Raw genomic sequence first — 16,708 nt, 5'->3', positions numbered from 1 at the left:
GAAAATGAAGAAATGTGTTTCTTGTGCGAAAAAAACATCCTTTGCACACAAAACCGACACATAAGAATTAAAAAACGTCTGTTAAGCCACTATTTTGGTATTTGCCACTATTTTGGTACCCGCGAAAATTAAAACCAACATTCTCTTGCTCTTTGTTATTATTTTTCTTCACAAGTCAATAAATCTCATAATTCTGAATAATTCTGGACAGTTTGTGTATAATTTGGAGTAATTTGTTATGTTTAATTTAAGTTTTCTTTACTTGCGCATCTTTTCAGACCGAATTGTCATCTTTTTGACGCAGACACAGTGACGCTAACTTAGGGGGTATTACAATCGGCTGTACTAACAGCCATATCGCGGAGCTCAATTCAACTGTCGTACTTTTAAAAATCAATTGCATAGCACATCCGTCGCCGATTGAAATGGTGTTAGTGCATCGAAACTGTTCGGCGAAACTGCTAGGTAAGTATATGACAATTCAATACTAATATTGATATTTACTAGCTAGCTATCGCACTATGACTTGTTTAGTGTGCCTGCTCAGACTGCTGCGGCGTCTCGAGTCGTCCATTTGATTCTATCATCATCATCATGTTGTGTTCAATTCCAATTTCGAATGTGCATCGATTTCTCAAAACAGTAATTTATAGACATGTATATAGTTCATCTGATCCAGAAAGTGATATTTAAACTTCGTGTACATGTCCAGCTTGAATTTAAATAATCTATATGCGGACGTTGAGCAGGCGGACAACAACAGAGCCACCGAGCGATATGCTATTTTTCCGTTTTGTGTTTCTTCCATTTGAGATGCATTTCTGTAAAATATTCCGTATATGATGACAGAAATCGCTGGTGTTGTCAAGTTGTAGCATCCATTCTGGAAATTTTTATATTTTAGCAGCTATTTATTTTCTTGAAATTAAAATGTTTTAATACGCAAGATTTAAGTAATTAATGAGGTCTTGATGTTAGTAATTTATACCCATAACCTGAATGATATTCTTGTATAAAACATGTCAGTCACTTTCTTATTTTATCATATTTTTTCTCTATAACATGACGAGATAGAACAATTTGTATAATATACACTTGCGTAAATGACAAAGGTGTGTCAATAGTCAATAAAACAGCTAGCTGCGGTTCCGTAGCTCTTTGGTGCGACCTACAATCGAATTTCGCCCTAACAATTTCATTTGGACGTCTTTTTTTTAATTTTGTAGTTGTACGTCGAACATAGAGCTACGGGATTTATCACAGTTTAATAACAGAAATCTGGCATACGTAAATTAAATCGCTTTTGCTTTCGATTACTATGGTGTGACGTACCTTTATTGTGAATTGATTGCTGGATGAATAACATACAAACTTTTGTTTGCAATTTGTGTTTATAAATAAGCAATAATTTGTGATATTTTACAATTACCGCAGAAACCAAGCAAATTGCGAGAAAACGGCAGCCATTGACATCCCACACTCCCGAGCACAGAATAAATGTAATCTCATTTGGCGGTCATGTGATACAGTGGTGGAAGAATAAAACTCACTCTTCCCGTTATTCTAATTGTTCCAAGAAAGCAATCACATACAGTATTTATAATTGTATGATTTTTGTTTAATAATAGAAACTAGTTGCATAAACGCAATTTATCTACTGATTTCGGTCACGTGGTACAAAATTATAGGTCTCGCGTAATTTGCTATAAACTCTGGAATACAAAATGGCGTCTTTCGTCTTGTTATTTTCCTGCGACTCGGTGTACGGTAAATAAAGTCAATTTTTTATGACCACCGTCATCATTTCACAGCGCAAATAGGTTTCGCGACGACCAAATTTGGCATGTGGATTTTAACCGGTATTCAGTCGCACAAGGCCCCATAGCCCTATGGGCCGGCCAGAGTCAGTCACGTAAATAATGCGGTCGGCAACATAGGGCTATGATTCCACAGCTATAAAACAGCCTAGGCAATACTATAGTCATTTAGAAAAGACATACAATTTTGTTATTAATCTCATTATACACTTGTTATTAATCTCACTAATAACAACCATTCATGGTTATTTCAATCTTTGTATTACATTTTAATTTGTTTAGTAAGTTTTACAATACAAAAACCATCTTTATTATTGCTGCATTGTGGATATAAATGTAGCTCCAGAATGTGAGTAACCACTTGGAATTCCTACTGAATTTTGGGACGCCATGAATTCACAGAAATGCTTTCTTAATTTCATTTCCAAATACTTGCTGTGATAGATGAATGTTTAAACAATCATTTATACATGTTCCATAAGTGAATAAATAATATTACTAAAAAAAATCCTTTGAAAATCAAAAGTTTACCATTCAATCTATTTGTATCTAACAACGTTGTCCTGACTCACTGCACTAATGATCAATGGGATAATGGCTTCCTATAGAGAAGAAATGTGTTAACTCAATATTGGATTTTGCAAAGAATTGTGGGATTGAAAATTGAACTGAACAATATAACCATAAAATTTTTAAAAATAACTTGCACGTTGCTTGAAAACAGGAGAGGTAAAAAGCTTATTTTAACGGAGGGCTCTATGGAAAAGATGTGAGCCCCCCAAATGCCATCTACAGTTCAATTTTCTATCTCACAACTTTTTGCAAAATCAAATATGGAGTTAACACAGTTCTTCCCTATACATGTATATAACACATTTCTTCCCTATACATGTACATGTATAACTAAAACTGGATATTATGAATCACTGTCTTAACTATGAAACAAATAATAAGGTATAATTATTCCCTCAGAACCTAACCTGACTCACTGCACTAACAACCAATAAGACATTTGTTACTCATAATTAGGACTAGGTATTATTATTATTTTTAATAATTTTTTTGTGCCAGGCAACAGTTCCGGACATTGAATGTCACTGTTGTCTCTCCTGACTTTTTTTTATGTGCAAATTGCAAGTGCTGACACATAGTGCATTTTTGCCACAGAAGTCATATTCAAGTTTGGGACTACATGACAGGGCTGTGCGGCCATTTTCCTATCAAATGGCAATTTAATGCGCTATCCGACCTTAATCAAAGTTCCCCCAAAGTCGCATTCGTTAGTGAATAAATCTTGGCCAGTGGAATTGGGCTTTCTGTGTTCAGCCTTAGTAGGATTTGAACTTGGGTCTACAAATCATGAGTCTGATGCGACAACCACTACGGTATACTACCAGCGACCGGTAGGACTAGGTATTATTACCTGGTAATCGAAGACGACCTGACCCGACTCACTGCACTAACTATAAAACTAATAATAAGGTATTATTATTCCCCTAGAACCTAACCTGACTCACTGCACTAACAACAAATTGGACATTTTTACCTACATGTATAACAACAGTGTTCTCTCCACACCTCTAAAGCGTAATGGTACAGTGATGTGACCCTGTGAGATGTTCTTTCAAGGGTGTGGCCCCTCTAAATCCAAATCAAATACTAGAATATTAATAATTTGCCCATTGCACGTAACAGCAACAATGTGACAAAACAAGTCTCACAAATCACAAATGCTGCATATGTCCGGAAAATATACTGATTTGGTACACTATTATTTGCAGTTTGTACTTTAATTCAAAAAAAAAACAAGTGAAATTAGGTCCCATTGAAAATAAAACTGTACATAAATCGAAGCAAAAATTATTCAACTGCAGGCGTCGGCAAAGAAAAAAAACTGACTGGCAACACTGTTGTTTGGAGGTGTCCATCTGCCCAATGATTGTGTGTTTCGGCTACGCTGGTGGCTCATGCTTTGCCAAATTTTGCCGAATGGCGAGTTGAGTTTTAAGTTGATTTGCCAAATAATATATTTTGTAGCCAAAATTGACCATATTTTAGGAAAGTAATGATTATTTGAATGTATAAACCATCTTTATAGTAATGAACGACTTTTACCATAATATTTTTTCTGATAGTTAGTCGATTTTTCTAGGATAGTTGACGTCGCCATGTCTACAACAGAGCTGGTATTATGTTACTGTATTTCGCTGATCATGTATTAAAAAACTCTTGAAAAATATGATACATCAGGGCAAAATGTAAGATAAAATATGAAACTTCGGTCTGACCTTTTGCATCACTTCCTGTTGAAACACCATAGTTCCTCACAAAGTCGTATGTTATCACATGACTTTGTGGACATTTTTTTTTATCATCCCCAGTTCTTTCTAAGATTAAAACATTAACTCGAGACACACGTTAGATCAAAAGAAATACCTGGATTGCCAGTCTGTTTATTAGTGGTTCTAAGATAATCAATCGCCAATGAATCATTTTCAGGAATTTTTTTAAACAAGAAACAGGGGTGCATCGCCCTCATGCCATGGCCATGTGCCCCTTACCCTCGGGGGCAGATTTTCTGGCAACCACAAAATTCTGAATGACAAGGGATCACAAGTGGCTTCAGTCTTCAACTTTGACATGTCTGACAGAAATTTTGGCCCAAAGGAAGCCAGAGAATGCTCCACACCCTGATAGGGAAAACCCCATCTCCCCTACTTGGTGGTGCCGCTGAATTGCAGTGCTCCCTCTTGCAGTTTTTTTCAAGAAAAAACCCTGATTTTAATTAACAAAACATTCTAAATTTGTTCAATGCAAGAATGTTACGGTTTAGCGGACAAAGTTAGGGTAATCATAGCATTACACATAAGGTATAGATCAATGAAAAATCGTTGACTTTAGTTTGAAATTTTGTCATTATTGATTTATTATTTTCATCCTATTTTGATAACTCGCAATCTCACAACAAAAAAATGTTTGCCCTAATGTCTCATGAACCGACAGTGACATGGGCACTAAAACTGACTGTACTTGACACGAAATAATGATAAACAGTTATCTCCATGGATAACAATATATTTACTGACTGGCTATAACATATTAACTATTTCTATTGCTTTTTAGCTCCGCTGTCGACAAAGTCGACACAGCTAGGCATTAGTGGAATGGTGCATAGCAGACTGTCAAAACCTAAAATTCTCTAATTTTGGTGAATATTTTTGTTATTTTTGGTAAAAAGTGATATTTTCGACTTCTTGTTAAAAACCGCTATTCCGATTGCTTTGATATTACATATATAGGTACTATATGTGGATCTCTCTCAGATTTGTTCATTTCATAATGATATCTTAAATTCTCTAATTTTGGTGAATATTTTTGGTAAAAAGTGATATTTTCGACTTCTTGTTTAAAACCGCAAGTCCAATTGCTTTGATATTACATATATAGGTACTACACCTGGACCTCTCTCAGATTTGTTCATTTTGTGATGATATCTTTAATTCTCTAGTTTTGATGAATATTTTTGTAGTTTTTGGTAAAAAGTGATATTTTCGACTTCTTGTTGAAAACAGCAAGTCTGATTGCTTTGCTATTATATATATATATAAGTACTACATGTGGACCTCTCTCAGATTTGTTCATTTTGTAATGATATCTTCAATTCTCTAATTTTGGTAAATATTTTTGTCATTTTTGGTAAAAAGTGATATTTTCAACTTCTTGTTAAAAACCGCAAGTCCAATTGCTTTGATATTACATATATAGGTACTACACCTGGACCTCTCTCAGATTTGTTCATTTTGTGATGATATCTTTAATTCTCTAGTTTTGATGAATATTTTTGTAGTTTTTGGTAAAAAGTGATATTTTCGACTTCTTGTTGAAAACAGCAAGTCTGATTGCTTTGCTATTATATATATATAAGTACTACATATGGATCTCTCTCAGATTTGTTCATTTTGTGATGATATCTTTAATTTTCTAATTTTAGTCAATATTTTTGTAATTTTTGATAAAAGGTGATATTTTCGACTTCTTGTTAAAAACCGCAAGTCTGATTGCTTTGATACTATACATATATGTACCTCAGGTAAACCTCCCTCAGATTTGTTCATTTCATGATGATATCTTCAATTATCTAATTTTGATGAATATTTTTGTCATTTTTAGTAAAAAGTGATATTTTTGAATTCTTGTTGAAACAGCAAGTCTGATTGCTATACATACCATACATATTGTTCATTTTCTTATATGATATCCTCAGTTCTTTAATTGAAATGTGCCTTGCTAACAGCGGAGCTATCTCAGCCAATAGGCTGCTTGTTGTGCTGTTCTATTTCAAACTTTATTTGACTTGATAAATACATAAAAGACAATGGAGTAAAATGATATAAAATATCAGACTGTCTCGTCTTTAATTAATTGTAGATAGATTTTAACTAATTTTATACTAACACAGTTATTGTATCACAATATTCAATGGGAAAATTATGCAAATTAGATACAGTGTTTGACTTGGGGTCTGGGGAGAACACTGAACTTGGACTGAATTTTTTTAATCCTGAGGCCCTGACCTGAATCACTACACTAACAAGCAATGAGACATTTGTTATCTATAACTAGAACTGGGTTTTACATGTATTAATCCTGAGGCCATGGCCATAATCATTGCACTGATGACCAATGGGACACATAACTAGAACTGGGTATATTAGTTTCAGAGGACCTGACTTGACTCAGTGCACTAACTACCAATGGGTCATTTGTTATCTATAACCAGGACTGGGTATTATTATTCCCAGAGAACCTGACCTAAGTCACTGCACTAACTAGCAATGAAACTTTTGTTACTTATAACTAATACTGGGTATTATTAATCCCAGAGGACCTGACCTAACTCACTGTACTAACTAGCAATGGAACTTTTGTTACCCTATATCTAGGACTGGGCATTATTATACCCAGGGAATCTGACCTAACTCACTGCATTAACTAGCATTGGGACTTTTGTTACCTATATCTAGGATCAGGCATTATTGTACACAGGGAACCTGACCTAACTCACTGCACTAACTAGCAATGGGACTTTTGTTACCTATATCTAGGACTAGGCATTATTATACCCAGGGAACCTGACCTAACTCACTGCATTAACTAGCAATGGGACTTTCGTTACCTATATCTAGGACTAGGCATTATTATACACAGGGAACCTGACCTAACTCACTGCACTAACTAGCAATGGGACTTTTGTTACCTATATCTAGGACTAGGCATTATTATACCCAGGGAACCTGACCTAACTCACTGCATTAACTAGCAATGGGACTTTTGTTACCTATATCTAGGACTGGACATTATTATACCCAGGGAACCTAACCTGACTCACTGCACTAACTTCATGTACAAATCAGACTTTTGTTACTTATACTAATACTGGGTATTATTAATCCCTTGGGCTCTGTTCTGGCATTTGTTAATGAGGACTGGGTTTTATTAATCCCAGAGAACCTGACCTAACTCACTGCACTAATGACCAATGAGTCATTTGTTACCTATAATTAGGACTGGGTACTACCGGTATTAATATTAATTCCCTGACCTGACTCACTACACTAACTACTAATGGAAGACTTGTTACCGATAACCCTTAGGCCCTGTACTGGGATAAATTAGCATAACATACAAGCTTTGTATTTTGATAGATATTTTAACAATTTTTTTTTTTATTATTGTAGGAAACTTGGAAATACTATACAGAGAAATGAAAGAATATGGTATCAATGGCTTCAGTACCTGTAACAATGATTTATGACTTTTTAGTAATTGTATTTGTATACCACTTTTTCAGTTTTCTGATTATTTTGTGACTCTATGGTGTATTTTGTTATAATGATAATAACAAAAATATTATAAAACTGTATTACAAAGGTACCATACAGTATAACAACAAGAATTAAAGTGTGATTATAAATTTATACTTAATTTAGAAATAACGTTTCTCTTCTGGACCCTTGTCAGTGTTGGTCACTTTGTAGTAAAGCATGTGATCATGTCAGCATTATGCATATTGTCAACAATTATAATATTTGAACTCTCAATATTTTCCAAATGAGTGAGATGATAAGTAAGATGGTGCATTGTTTATTTTCAAACATGCTATATATTAAATTGCTCAGTACTATGGAAAATTCTATAATATTTGAAATTGCAGTGTTAGATTCTTCAATTGGGCAAATAATATAGTTTGTACAACTACAAGACACAAATATATTATTTCTGCTTCTTGCAATACCACATTGTGTTGTGTTTATATTCTACAAAATGTTTGCTTTAAAAATTTAAACTTGATTGAAGCATAAAGCTTTGATCTCTATGATTTATGTCTAATAATTTAAAAACAACTGTTCATGTGTAGAACAAATTAGGGGCTTACAGTTTGACCTAGGTTCATGGTGTACACTAATTGTGGTTGGCATGGTCACACTAATTTCCCAGCAGTGTAAAGGCAGATCACAACAAACTTGATATGAGCATCATACATAGTGGGTTGTTATGTCACATTGTTTTGTTCAAAAATGGGAACTGATTGGGATTGATCTTTGTGTGTGTGTACAAGCGTACATCTCCAGCTGCATCGTTAACATGCCAGGACTGCTAACATTCTAACTGTACACATGCATCAAACATCTTGTGATATACCGGTATATATCAATATGTATATACCGATATATACATTGTCCTGAAACCAGATCTTGGTCGTGTGTATGGGATTCTTTCAAATTTGGTTTAAACATGGGATCATCCAATATGACAATAAAATTGATCATGTGTGGGGTCCAGTGCCCTTTAGTTTAGTTCTATATTTTCTGATGAGTCAAGTCTACTCAAAAAATGTAGCCCAAATAGAAAAATTCTTGGGATAGATAAGTATATGAGGTGACTGAGATGGTACAATAACCTCAGTGTAGATCCACTGTTATACCACTGCCACCTGCTGTTGATTCATTCGTCGAGCAGAGGGCAGGGATATTAGGTAGGGTTGCAAATTCCACACCACACCAAAGCACCATTTGATTACAAGTGGGAACATCAGTACTGTATTTCTGGTGACAAACCAGATTGTAAAGGGGACCCTGTATCATATGATTCAGTACTGTTGGTGGGCCCAGATGTACCATTCTTTTGCAAGGAAGAATGTCTAACCTTGGGCACCATGTTAAATAAATTTTAATTTCCACATAAGTTGCATTTTTCTGATTTGCCAAGTGCTTGCTGCAGTCTCTGGCTTTAAGCTGGCACTCAATGGACAATACAAGAATTTGCTGATCGTAACGTGTCCCTTTTTTTACATGGCTAACATCACCCAGAATGTTGTATTTATGGTAAAAGGATATTCACTGAACAGGGGCCTGCAAAACTATTTTGATTCAATGGGACCAAATATAAGGAATTAGTTTAGCCCAGTTCTGCCTAGGTAGTTTGCCATTTTGAGGGCCTCAACAGAGGCAGCAGTCAAACATATTGCCAGAACCAATGATGCTAGGCATAGATGCACCAATATAATATGTGTTCTAAATATGATAAACTGAAGACAGATACACACGAACAATAATCTCATTCATAGGGTCAGAATGCCCAATAATGACAGTCTGGTCGAGGGGAATACAGGAACAAACATATCAACCAAGGAAATGATTGTTGAGGTGGATGTGGTTGGGGTCAGGTGTTTTCAGTGGTATGAATTAAAGGATTCATTTTGTTTCCCAACCCTTATTTCCTGTGACGTTAAATTGTTCTGTTACCGTAGCAAACTACCACAATGACCCTGTAGGACCTTTCAGAAGTCAAGCACAGCTACAAGATCAAGTTGGCCAAAAAGCTTCAGTTGACTCCATCACCAGTGTCAATGGCTCTGCCACGAGTAATGGTAGGCATGATTTTCCAGGAAGTGAGAGAATTATTGGCAAATGGCAGCAGTGCAGTGCCTGTTATTCCCCCATATTTTTGGTGAACAATATAGACCCAAGCCAACTGAATCAGTATATTCTCTCAGAGCATTTTATGTGATGGTGACCCCAGCAGAGGTACACTGCTGTGTACATCAGGGGATTTCCTGATATCACTCAAACATTTGATTCAAGATATTAGTTCAATGTTTGCCCATTGTAGCCTCAAAGTTTTTTTTCCCAAAATTAATGGCAGTGCCAGTTTTGTGGCTGCACAGCAGGCCAACAATGTGAATCCATTTTATCAATATCTGGTTGATACAAGAGCAGTAATTTTAGCACACATCCTTCAAACAATCATATCCCACATTTAGTGTTTCCGGGAATGTATTCTTGGGAGTGTTTCAGGTTGAGAGACCCGGCAGCCACACTTTTTGCATGCATGCACAGCTCAGACAATTATTGAGCTTTTTGGAAATGGCTTCATCCATGAGAGGCCTTGTGCCTCAAACAGCTCTCAAAGGTATGCTCGTCCAGGTCCACACACTCCAGTTGTGTGGATCGCCACATGAGAAATATCATGGACCCCACAAAGCTTGACTGCCATCAAGTGGATGGACTTAACCAACATAAGACGGAGATAACAGATTGCTCCATCAACTGCGGCTATAACACTGGTCATGGACGCCTTGAAAATAGAATGGGGAGTGGCTCCCTTGCAAAGCACAGCTCCACATAAACATACCTAATATGTTGGGGGGGGGGCATTAGATTGCTTTCTAGATGAAGTATAGAATAAAACAGTTCACATCCATTGCGACAACACAACTGTATTAGCATATATTACAAAACATGGGTGGACAAATCCCACAAACTAGCCAGCTAGTGGAGGAGATAAAGAGTGGGAAATTGAGCTGAAGCCCACCTGGCAGGGATTAGAAACAGTGTGGCCAACACAACGCGCAATGCCGTGTTTCACATTCCAATCTCGTTTTTTCAGTTTATATGTTCATATATGTGCCTGTAATTTTGAATAGATAATTATTTAGCTGCGCCCCTTTCCCCATTTTGGGATTTACTTGAGGGTCACTAATGGGCTTGAACTCCCGCAGTTCAGCCACCACCAGGGTATACTTTGTACCCATTGAACATACATACAATACATTGGTTTTGGCAAGGTAGGTATGGCTTCACTATGCAAAATTTCGAATAATTCCCCGGGAATCTGATAATGCAATGATCAGTACATTAACAAAGGGAATTAAAAATTGTTAGGGGTCATGTGACAACAAAAGAATGCACACTCCTATGTTGGAACCTTTCGTATATTGAAAGAGAATAATACATGCCACTATTTTCGTACCAATCGTATATTAAATAATAGCAGATCCCGACAACAGAATAATACATGCCACTATTTTTGTACCAATCATATATCGAATAATAACAGATACCGACAACAGAATAATACATGCCACTATTTTTGTACCATTCCTATATCGAATAATAACAGATCCCGACAACAGAATAATACATGCCACTATTTTTGTACCATTCCTATATCGAATAATAACAGATCCCGACAACAGAATAATACATGCCACTATTTTTGTACCAATCCCATATCGAATAATAACAGATACAGACAACAGAATAATACATGCCACTATTTTTGTACCATTCCTATATCGAATAATAACAGATCCCGACAACAGAATAATACATGCCACTATTTTTGTACCATTCCTATATCGAATAATAACAGATCCCGACAACAGAATAATACATGCCACTATTTTTGTACCAATCCCATATCGAATAATAACAGATACAGACAACAGAATAATACATGCCACTATTTTGTACCATTCCTATATCGAATAATAACAGATACCGACAACAGAATAATACATGCCACTATTTTGGTTCCAATCCTATATCGAATAATAACAGACCCCGTCCACAGAATAATACTATTTTGGTACTATCCCTATAGTAAAGTATAGCAGTCCCCGACAACTAAATTATATGTGCTACTATTTTGGTACCATCCCTATAGTGAAGTATAGCAGTCCCCGACAACAACGTTATATGTGCTACTATTTTGGTATCATCCCTATAGTGAAGTATAGCAGTTCCCGACAACTAAATTATATGTGCTACTATTTTGGTACCATCCCTATAGCAGTTCCCGCCAACTATATTATATGTGCTACTATTTTGGTACCATCCCTATAGTAAAGTATAGCAGTTTCTGCCAACTAAATTATATGTGCCACTATTTTGGTACCATCCCTATAGTAAAGTATAGCAGTTCCTGCCAACTAAATTATATGTGCTACTATTTTGGTACCATCCCTATAGTAAAGTATAGCAGTTCCTGCCAACTAAATTATATGTGCTACTATTTTGGTACCATCCCTATAGTAAAGTATAGCAGTTCCTGCCAACTAAATTATATGTGCTACTATTTTGGTACCATCCCTATAGTAAAGTATAGCAGTTCCTGCCAACTAAATTATATGTGCTACTATTTTGGTACCATCCCTATAGTGAAGTATAGCAGTTCCCGACAACTAAATTATATGTGCTACTATTTTGGTACCATCCCTATAGTAAAGTATAGCATTTCCCGCCAACTAAATTATACGTGCCACTATTTTGGTACCATCCCTATAGTGAGATATAGCAGTTCCCGACAACTAAATTATATGTGTTACTATTTTGGTACCATCCCGATAGTAAAGTATAGCAGTTCCCGACAACTAAATTATATGTGCTACTATTTTGGTACCATCCCCATAGTGAAGTATAGCAGTCCCCGACAACAAAATTATATGTCCTACTATTTTGGTACCATCCCTATAGTGAAGTATAACAGTCCCGACAACAAAATTATATGTGCTACTATTTTGGTACCGTCCCTATAGTAAAGTATAGCAGTTCCTGCCAACTAAATTATATGTGCTACTATTTTGGTACCATCCCTATAGTAAAGTATAGCAGTTCCTGCCAACTAAATTATATGTGCTACTATTTTGGTACCATCCCTATAGTAAAGTATAGCAGTTCCTGCCAACTAAATTATATGTGCTACTATTTTGGTACCATCCCTATAGTAAAGTATAGCAGTTCCCGACAACTAAATTATATGTGCTACTATTTTGGTACCATCCCTATAGTAAAGTATAGCAGTTCCCGACAACTAAATTATATGTGCTACTATTTTGGTACCATCCCTATAGTGAAGTATAACAGTCCCGACAACAAAATTATATGTGCTACTATTTTGGTACCATCCCTATAGTGAAGTATAACAGTCCCGACAACAAAATTACATGTGCTACTATTTTGGTACCATCCCTATAGTAAAGTATAGCAGTTCCTGCCAACTAAATTATATGTGCTACTATTTTGGTACCATCCCTATAGTGAAGTATAGCAGTTCCCGACAACTAAATTATATGTGCTACTATTTTGGTACCATCCCTATAGTAAAGTATAGCATTGACCGCCAACTAAATTATACGTGCCACTATTTTGGTACCATCCCTATAGTGAGATATAGCAGTTCCCGACAACTAAATTATATGTGCTACTATTTTGGTACCATCCCGATAGTAAAGTATAGCAGTTCCCGACAACTAAATTATATGTGCTACTATTTTGGTACCATCCCTATAGTAAAGTATAGCATTTCCCGCCAACTAAATTATACGTGCCACTATTTTGGTACCATCCCTATAGTGAGATATAGCAGTTCCCGACAACTAAATTATATGTGCTACTATTTTGGTACCATCCCTATAGTAAAGTATAGCAGTTCCTGCCAACTAAATTATATGTGCTACTATTTTGGTACCATCCCTATAGTAAAGTATAGCAGTTCCTGCCAACTAAATTATACGTGCCACTATTTTGGTACCATCCCTATAGTGAGATATAGCAGTTCCCGACAACTAAATTATATGTGCTACTATTTTGGTACCATCCCGATAGTAAAGTATAGCAGTTCCCGACAACTAAATTATATGTGCTACTATTTTGGTACCATCCCCATAGTGAAGTATAGCAGTCCCCGACAACAAAATTATATGTCCTACTATTTTGGTACCATCCCTATAGTGAAGTATAACAGTCCCGACAACAAAATTATATGTGCTACTATTTTGGTACCATCCCTATAGTAAAGTATAGCAGTTCCTGCCAACTAAATTATATGTGCTACTATTTTGGTACCATCCCTATAGTAAAGTATAGCAGTTCCTGCCAACTAAATTATATGTGCTACTATTTTGGTACCATCCCTATAGTAAAGTATAGCAGTTCCTGCCAACTAAATTATATGTGCTACTATTTTGGTACCATCCCTATAGTAAAGTATAGCAGTTCCCGACAACTAAATTATATGTGCTACTATTTTGGTACCATCCCTATAGTAAAGTATAGCAGTTCCCGACAACTAAATTATATGTGCTACTATTTTGGTACCATCCCTATAGTGAAGTATAACAGTCCCGACAACAAAATTATATGTGCTACTATTTTGGTACCATCCCTATAGTGAAGTATAACAGTCCCGACAACAAAATTACATGTGCTACTATTTTGGTACCATCCCTATAGTAAAGTATAGCAGTTCCTGACAACTAAATTATATGTGCTACTATTTTGGTACCATCCCTATAGTAAAGTATAGCAGTTCCTGCCAACTAAATTATATGTGCTACTATTTTGGTACCATCCCTATAGTAAAGTATAGCAGTTCCTGCCAACTAAATTATATGTGCTACTATTTTGGTACCATCCCTATAGTAAAGTATAGCAGTTCCTGCCAACTAAATTATATGTGCTACTATTTTGGTACCATCCCCATAGTGAAGTATAGTAGTCCCCGACAACAAAATTATATGTCCTACTATTTTGGTACCATCCCTATAGTGAAGTGTAGCAGTTCCCGACAACTAAATTATATGTGCTACTATTTTGGTACCATCACTATAGTAAAGTATAGCAGTTCTCGACAACTAAATTATATGTGCTACTATTTTGGTACCATCCCTATAGTAAAGTATAGCAGTTCCTGCCAACTAAATTATATGTGCTACTATTTTGGTACCATCCCTATAGTAAAGTATAGCAGTTCCTGACAACTAAATTATATGTGCTACTATTTTGGTACCATCCCTATAGTAAAGTATAGCAGTTCCTGCCAACTAAATTATATGTGCTACTATTTTGGTACCATCCCTATAGTAAAGTATAGCAGTTCCTGCCAACTAAATTATATGTGCTACTATTTTGGTACCATCCCTATAGTAAAGTATAGCAGTTCCTGCCAACTAAATTATATGTGCTACTATTTTGGTACCATCCCTATAGTAAAGTATAGCAGTTCCTGCCAACTAAATTATATGTGCTACTATTTTGGTACCATCCCCATAGTGAAGTATAGCAGTCGCCGACAACAAAATTATATGTCCTACTATTTTGGTACCATCCCCATAGTGAAGTGTAGCAGTTCCTGCCAACTAAATTATATGTGCTACTATTTTGGTACCATCCCTATAGTGAAGTATAACAGTCCCGACAACAAAATTATATGTGCTACTATTTTGGTACCATCCCTATAGTGAAGTATAACAGTCCCGACAACAAAATTATATGTGCTACTATTTTGGTACCATCCCTATAGTAAAGTATAGCAGTTCCTGACAACTAAATTATATGTGCTACTATTTTGGTACCATCCCTATAGTAAAGTATAGCAGTTCCTGCCAACTAAATTATATGTGCTACTATTTTGGTACCATCCCCATAGTAAAGTATAGCAGTTCCTGCCAACTAAATTATATGTGCTACTATTTTGGTACCATCCCTATAGTAAAGTATAGCAGTTCCTGCCAACTAAATTATATGTGCTACTATTTTGGTACCATCCCCATAGTGAAGTATAGTAGTCCCCGACAACAAAATTATATGTCCTACTATTTTGGTACCATCCCTATAGTGAAGTGTAGCAGTTCCTGCCAACTAAATTATATGTGCTACTATTTTGGTACCATCCCTATAGTGAAGTATAACAGTCCCGACAACAAAATTATATGTGCTACTATTTTGGTACCATCCCTATAGTGAAGTATAGCAGTTCCTGCCAACTAAATTATATGTGCTACTATTTTGGTACCATCCCTATAGTGAAGTGTAGCAGTTCCTGCCAACTAAATTATATGTGCTACTATTTTAGTACCATCCCTATAGTGAAGTATAACAGTTCCTGCCAACTAAATTATATGTGCTACTATTTTGGTACCATCCCTATAGTGAAGTATAGCAGTTCCTGCCAACTAAATTATATGTGCTACTATTTTGGTACCATCCCTATAGTGAAGTGTAGCAGTTCCTGCCAACTAAATTATATGTGCTACTATTTTGGTACCATCCCTAAAGTGAAGTATAGCAGTTCATGCCAACTTAAATATATGTGCTACTATTTTGGTGCCATCCCTATAGTGAAGTATAACAGTTCCCGAAGTTCCCGACAACTAATTTATATTTGCCACTATTTTGGTACCATCCCTGTAGTAAAGTATAATAGCAGTTCCCGCCAACTAAATTATATGTGCTACTATTTTGGTACCATCCCTATAGTGAAGTATAACAGTTCCCGACAACTAAATTATATGTGCGACTATGTTGGTGCCATCCCTATAGTGAAGTATAGCAGTTCCCGACAACTAAATTATATGTGCTACTATGTTGGTACCATCCCTATAGTGAAGTATAGCAGTTCCCGACAACTAAATTATATGTGCTACTATTTTGGTACCATCCCTATTGTGAAGTATAGCAGTTCCCGCCAATTAAATCATATGTGCTACTATTTTGGTACTATTCCTATGGTGAAGTATAATTTGTGTGCAATTTTACTGTTAAAGAATT

At 35.9% G+C, this 16,708-nt stretch overlaps 1 long non-coding RNA gene across 1 annotated transcript; it reads left to right on the top strand.

Annotated features, from left to right (window-relative positions):
* Positions 1 to 330: 330 nt before the first annotated feature.
* On the top strand, positions 331 to 8,114 carry LOC146737920 (uncharacterized). The gene is made up of 2 exons (XR_014930788.1): positions 331 to 465; positions 7,556 to 8,114. It is a non-coding gene; the product is annotated as an uncharacterized LOC146737920 (long non-coding RNA).
* The last annotated feature ends 8,594 nt before the right edge of the window (positions 8,115 to 16,708 follow it).

The sequence above is a fragment of the Saccoglossus kowalevskii genome, chromosome 10, assembly GCF_978046115.1.
Source record: "Saccoglossus kowalevskii chromosome 10, keSacKowa6.1, whole genome shotgun sequence".
Taxonomy (NCBI): Eukaryota; Metazoa; Hemichordata; class Enteropneusta; family Harrimaniidae; genus Saccoglossus; species Saccoglossus kowalevskii.
Note: the sequence above shows the minus strand (reverse complement) of the source record. Positions and strands in the feature narration are given on the sequence as shown.